Source organism: Castor canadensis, chromosome 12 (genome assembly GCF_047511655.1).
Source record: "Castor canadensis chromosome 12, mCasCan1.hap1v2, whole genome shotgun sequence".
NCBI lineage: Eukaryota > Metazoa > Chordata > Mammalia > Rodentia > Castoridae > Castor > Castor canadensis.
The window spans coordinates 61,040,597-61,047,563 of NC_133397.1; the positions used below are offsets into that span (position 1 = coordinate 61,040,597).

The 6,967-nt window shown below is 44.2% G+C and overlaps 1 long non-coding RNA gene across 1 annotated transcript; it reads left to right on the forward strand.

The window, feature by feature from the left end:
• The first annotated feature begins 2,152 nt into the window (after positions 1-2,152).
• On the forward strand, positions 2,153-4,158 carry LOC141415043 (uncharacterized). Its single transcript, XR_012440071.1, has 3 exons — positions 2,153-2,292; positions 3,209-3,280; positions 3,949-4,158. It is a non-coding gene; the product is annotated as an uncharacterized lncRNA (long non-coding RNA).
• Positions 4,159-6,967: the final 2,809 nt, after the last annotated feature.

The following is a 6,967-nucleotide window of genomic DNA, read 5'->3' on the forward strand; positions in this document are numbered from 1 at the left end:
GGTAAAGGGTGTGATGAATTCTGGCTTTGATGCCTCATCTCAAATTCCCTGGAGTTGATGAGGTACTCTTCTCCTGAGGTAGACCTTCTTTTTTTTTTTTTTTGTTGGGACTGGGGTTTGAATTCAGAGCTTCAAGCTTTCAAAGTAGGCATTCTGCTGTCAGAGCCACATCTCTGGTTCATTTTGCTCTGGTTACTTTGGAGATGGGATCTCGTGAAGTATTTGCCCAGGCTGATTTTGAACAGTGATCCTCCCGATCTTAGGTTCCCAAGTAGCTAGGATTATAGGTGTGAGCCACTGGTGCTGGGCTCTGAGCTAGGCTCTTAGAGTAAGTTGCAGCAACCTTCAGGAGAGGGTAGTTTGAGCAAGTGCATCAGACGCACCAAAAGCCCTTGGTAAACTGCCTTAGAGAAGTCAGGAGCCGGGTCCTGCTATGTCGGGGAGCCTGGTTTCTAGTGTGAGGAAGAATGAATCACCCACCACTCTCCGGTACCTGGTTTCCTTGTATACAAGAGGTTGTGGTGAGTCACTCAGATTTGCCAATGATAATTTTTAAATGACTCTGGGCTACTTCAGTGGTTTGCCTCTACTTTCTTGAGCAAGCTAATTTATGGAATGATGTCCTGTGGTTTCATAGCTGGACAAAATACACATCAATAATGACGTGGGGGAGGAGATATAGACAGATAGATTAATTAATGGGTAGATACCAAACATTCATGAGGTTTCTGTAATTAATAACCTATGATACGGAAAACTCCCACCAACTCTTAGATAACCTGTAAGAAGTGGCTCTATTTTATAAGGAAAGTTGTCCTTTCCCCCTCTTCCTCTATTCTAGATGTACATTCCCTAAATACCCCAAGTCCTCCTCCTTCGTGGCCCCCTGGCTACCCATTACTGCCTCTTCTGCATTTCTGGTTATGTGGTCAGAGCCTTCCCAGCATTTCCTCACACACTATCAGATTACTTTCTGATAGTCCCATGGTCATTAATCTCTTTCCAGCCCTGTCCCCTCCAAAAGAGCATGGCGGGACTGGGCTATCTACTTCATCTGCCTGCCATGGAGCTGGGGCTAGGGGGTAGGCACAGCTGGCAGTGTGGCCCTTGTAGAATATTCTCCTCACCTGTTCAGTACAGGGTTGAGACATCCGTTCCTCATTCAGCTGTGGAAGCTACATTTAAACCTCTTCCACACCTAAGTCTCTTCTTCAGTTCGTTATTCCAGCAGGCTGGGTTGATTCATACAACCCTGATCAGCTTTAAGGCTATTGTGTGTCAGGTCTGGGCCTTTACCCTGATTAGAATAACAACATCTTGAGTTTGGCCAATGGGCAGCCTTTCTTCAATGAACGAAAGACCTGGAAGTTACCACAAATGAGTGTTTATCTGCCTTGTTCTCTTTCTTCAGAACAATTAGCATTCTATGGTTATGAAAGCCAATTGTGTCATGCGGCTGGCTAACTGCTTTGATATTACTGGAACTCCTTTGCCTACCTTTATTCTGGCATCAAGTGGCATTTTGATTATATGGGGGGAAAACGAACCCCTTTTTATTAAACCAACGTGGGTATTAAATAGTATCATGACATTCTAGGTGAGAAACCTCACATTCAAGAGATAGGACAGGAAACAAAAAAGAAAAAGAAACAAAACAAAACAAAACAAAAAGAAATGGGGCAAACACTTGCCCTCCCTTGGGTTGCAATGTGGAGCAACCTCTGGGGAGCCAGCTTTGAGAAGATGAAGGGCCTGAGTATTCCTAGTTCCCATGGAGGCTGGGGACCAGCATGGAACACACTAGTCAGGAGAGTCCTTACAAAGAAAGAACACACCATTCTGTGTTATATATACATTCTGCATATATATTCAGGTAAAGCTCTGTTGTTCATAAATCAACTTCAGATTTTCTAATTTTTTTTTTGGTGGCACTGGGGCTTAAACTCAGGGCCTTGTGCTTGCTAGATAGATGCTCTACCACTTGAGCCATTCCAGTAGCCCTAGATTGTCTAATTTTTAAATTCCTTGGTAGTACATGCTTGGTTGAGCATATTGAGAATAATAATTCACCTATACAAATCAAAATACTTCTTGGGGCAAACCACAGGGACTGTTTCCTATCTTGAATATGTCACACTTTTGCAGGCCCATGAATGTCCCTGGATATTGTCTTCTGCTAAACAGTCAACAGGAAGCAAAGGAGCCATCAGGCTCTGACTGGGACAGCACCTTCAGTACCTGCCCACTGACTGTGAGAAAGGAAAGCTCCACAAGGGGATGCGAACACAAAAGGTGTGGGTGGTTATCAGTTTATTGCTTTGTGTCCCATCCTAGTCTCTATGACAGTGTGGACCAAGAGGCTATTTGACCTTAGATACAACAAGTGAGCAAATCATTTACAAAAAGTAAATAATTGAGCATTGGTAGGTAGACAAGGCTCATTTGTAAATGGTCAAGTGAGTTAGGGAAGGATAGAGAAGCATTTTTGATGTTCTCTTGATGTTTGTTGCTCCATTTGGAGCCAGACAAACCTCCCCATGTTGCAAGTCCTTTGGGAAGAGGGTAGACCAGTTTTTATTTGTTTTCTTTTTGCATGGTTTGCCTCTTGTGTTTATCAGTTTTTCTTCCCTCAACACAGCTCCTACTGTGCAGTTTTTTCTTTTTCTTTTTTATTGTGGCAGTACTGGGGTTTTGAATTCAGGGCTTCTTACTTGCTAGACAGGCTCTCTACCACTTGAGCCACATCTCTAGCCTTTTTTTGCTCTAGTTCTTTCAGAGATAGGATCTCCCTTTTGCCCAGGCCAGCCTGGACCACAATCCTCCTATCTGAATGGTTTCCATTGTCACTGGGATGATAGGTGCATACCTCCATGCCCACCTTTTTTCTGTTGAGATGGAAAACTTTTAAATTTTTTTGCCTGAGTTGACTTGGAACTGCAATCCTCCTGATCTCAGCCTCCTACATAGCTTGGGATGACAGGCCCATGCCACTGTGCCCAGCTATTGGCTGAGATGGAGTCTTGAGAACTATTTTCCCCAACTGATGTCAAACCATGATCCTTCAGATCTCAGCCTCCCAAGTAGTTATGATTACAGATATGAGCCATCAGTGCTCAGCCCCAACTCTGCATTTAAAAAAATTAACACACATTTTGCTCTGAATAATACAACTTTGGTGCTATATTTATGCCTTTTTTTTTTTTAACAGAATTGGAAGACTATTTTCTATACTTGAAACAGCTTTTCTACCAATCTGGATGCTGCTTTGCTTTTTGCTTTGGTGAGTTTCCAAACAAAAGCAGGCACTGACAGATTTCTGTCTATAGGAAGCTGTTGCAGATGTGTGCAGAATCTGAAGAAAGTGTGAAGCCAGACTCTAGACTTGCTTCTCTGTGCAGGCCTGGTGCTGAGTTGGTAGTGGTCTGACCAGCCTCAGGGCCTGAGGGTGCTGCTCCATTTGAGACCAGGCCAGACCCACAACAGATCCTTCATCCCAGGAGTTCTGTTGTATGCAAATGGAGTAAAAATGAAACCCCATGTCTTTTACAAAGTCCTCTGTAATCTGTAGTGAATGGTGTGAGACTCTGAGAAGTGTGCAGAATTATCCAGAGCAGTAGCTCCTGAAAGGATCCCTGTGACTCTGCAGGGATCCTGTGTCCTGCTCTGGTTTTTGGGTTAAGAGATCCCAACCCCACTGTAGCTTCTAAGCCAATGTCTCACCAGACTAGTCCATGTCCTTGGGGGGAGGGGACAACTTTCCTAGACAGGCATAAGAAAACGTTATTGGGTGCTAAGTGGGCTGAATTCCATCCTCTCCAAATTTGTATGTTGAAGTCCTGACCTCTGGAACCTCAGAATGTATTTGGAGATGGAGACCTCAAAGAGTCAGTTAAGTAAAAAATGAGTTCATTAGCATGGGCTTAATACAACATGACTAATGTCCTACAGAGAGACAGGATACAGATACAGATTAGGAAGACTGCCTGAAGTCAAGTCGGCTGTCTACAAGCCAAGGAGAGAGGCCTGGGGAGAAACCAACCATGCTGGCACCTTAGTCTCTGCCTTCAAGACTCTGGCACTGTGAGGACATGGATTTCTATCATGTAAGTCTACTGTTCTGTGGTTGTGGCAGTCCTGGCAAATGGATATACTGGTCTGGTGAACACTATATATCCTTCTGGCAGCTATGGCTCCTCATAGCTGTTCATGAAACACTTCTTTTGCTGTTTGTAGTGAGCTCTCAGAGGGCATTTTTCCTGCTTCCCATCAAGTTTTATCAGCATTCATACCTTACTCTTGTATTCTTTGCATTCTTTTCTTGAGGCCTGGGTAGAAACCAACCATGCTGGCACCTTAGTCTCTGCCTTCAAGACTCTGGCACTGTGAGGACATGGATTTCTATCATGTAAGTCTACTGTTCTGTGGTTGTGGCAGTCCTGGCAAATGGATATACTGGTCTGGTGAACACTATATATCCTTCTGGCAGCTATGGCTCCTCATAGCTGTTCATGAAACACTTCTTTTGCTGTTTGTAGTGAGCTCTCAGAGGGCATTTTTCCTGCTTCCCATCAAGTTTTATCAGCATTCATACCTTACTCTTGTATTCTTTGCATTCTTTTCTTGAGTCCTGGGGAAACATAGGCTGGGAGCTAGGAGACTGAAACCCTGGCTCTAGAAATACCATTCTCAAGTTGTGACCACAGGGAAGTCATGCACCCTCCTGGGGTTGGAGGCTCCTGGCCTGTGCTCTCGAAGTCCCTCCTTACTCTGACACACAAAGCAGACACTCCACTGTTAACTGCATCCTCTACATTCTGGTGACTTTGGTCACTTCTCAGGTTGCTGATTTCTCCCAATCATAACATGGCTAGAAAATTTCTTCTTGTAATATCTACATGGGAGGCCATCCAGAAAAAACCCCCAGGGCCCTCTTAAAGTTCAAACATGCATGTGAGAGGACAAGGAAGCTCACTTTCAAGTCCAGGGAGTAGACCTGGGATTCCAGAGCTATCATTCAATTCCCAGTACTTCCTATGACTTCGTTCCATTAGGTAAGTTGGTGCATTATGTTTTGCTTTAACAAAGACAGTGGTTGAAATAAAACCAGGTGCTTTTGAAAACTTGATGATCATGGAGATGTAAAAATGGACTAATAAACAAATCGCATGAACCTGGCCCCTGATCTAAGAACCCTCTGCCATTTTGGTCCAAATAATGTATGGTTCTTCTTCCTTTATTCTCTCTACATTTAGGCAGATTGTAACAGGTAGTAGCCCATGCATCCTTCTGACTCACACCTTGGATCCATCCTAATCACCTGAAATTGGAGGCCACTAACTCATCAGGAAAATTGAGAGCCCAGTGGCTTCCTATTTTGCTATAGCATCCCTTTAATTCTGCTCAGCAATGCAGTTCCAGAAATTTAAATACTTCCTATGTGTTCAGAACTACAAGGAGTTCACAGGGTCATGTGCCAGAGAACTATGTGACCTATCCCTAGCCTCTGGGATCCACAGTTTTCCTGGGAAGACAAGATACTTACATGAAACAAGCTAAGAATAGTCAAGACCATGGTCTTGTTGGGTGGCATAGAAAGAGACTCAAGTACCTAAATGAATGGTGCCACCAATAATTTCCAAGACTGGTGAGGAAGCAGATAGCAGAGAGGCTGCAAGTGTCAGGAAAGATCAAAGAGATGTGGACATTGATCTGCTCTAGGCATTTGAAAATGGGGCAAGCGGTGCTAAGTTTCAATGAGCAATTCAGGTCCTAGAGGATCTGGAAGAATTTCTTAGACTCTCATAGGAGCAGGACATTGGGTAGGAGAAAGCTCTTAGGAGAGGCAAGAATTAGTAGAGAGAGAGGATCAGAGGTAGAAATTGGACTTGAGCAAATGGCCTGTTTATTTTGGATCATGTGAGCTGGTTTCCAAACAAACATCCCTCCCTGTTCTTCATCCCGACCCTGACATCATAACACGCTGCAGTTATGGTTATGTTTCTTTTCCTTTCCGCTTGACCCCCCAGATAAAGTACCACTTTCTTGGCACCCCAAGTGGAGTGCACTGCCAATGGAGCAGAGGTGAGATTGATTTTGGAGGCTGGCCTGGCTGAAAAGCTGAGGGCCATTGCACGGCCCTGAGTTGGCCTCTAGGAATGGTGTGAGGTGGCTCTTTTTGGGAGGGAGTCTAATTTGGGATGCTTACAAAGCCCTTCTCTAGAAGACAGTCACTGGTAGACTGCCATCCTTCCTGAATAAGTCAGACTGTGAGCCCCTTTAGATGGAGCCCCTGGTCTTATTTCTCTCCAGGGTGACAGAGATGGCATTGTTTTAGGAATTAATGTGATGGTTGACCTGGTGAGGTCTGTGGGTTCAAGGGATGAGAGGGAAGCTGGATGAGGCCAGGCCCATGTTAAGCTACTATAGGAAAGAACAGATTTTCTTTTTTTTTATTTTTAACACCCTTGGGAAAACCACCTCCTTGGAGGGTGCTTTGAGCCTGTATTAGTCCATTTTTTTTTGTTGCTATGTATGACAAAATACCTGAGGCTGGATACTCTATAAAGAAAAGTGTACTTAACTCACAATTTTGAAGGCTGAAAGCCTAAGATTGGGTAGCCTCATCTGTTTAGAATTTGGTGGGGACGCTTTTGTCTCCATCCTTTCCTGGCATTATGGTGAGGGCACCTGCAAGAGGGAGAGGTCACACAGTGAGACCAGAAGTTAGCGAAAGTGGAGAGGGTCTTATTCTCTGCAATAGGCCCCACTTCTTTCACTACTCTTAACACTGCAACACTGGGAACTAAGCTTCTAACGCACAAATATTTGGGAGGTTCCCTCAAGGCATATCCAAACCATACCAGTACACATGGTACCATTGTTATTTAAAGTATCACCAGGAAGAATACTGGATAGGCAATGATCTTTCCCAGGTGAAGGGATGGACACAAGACCTACTGAAGGAATG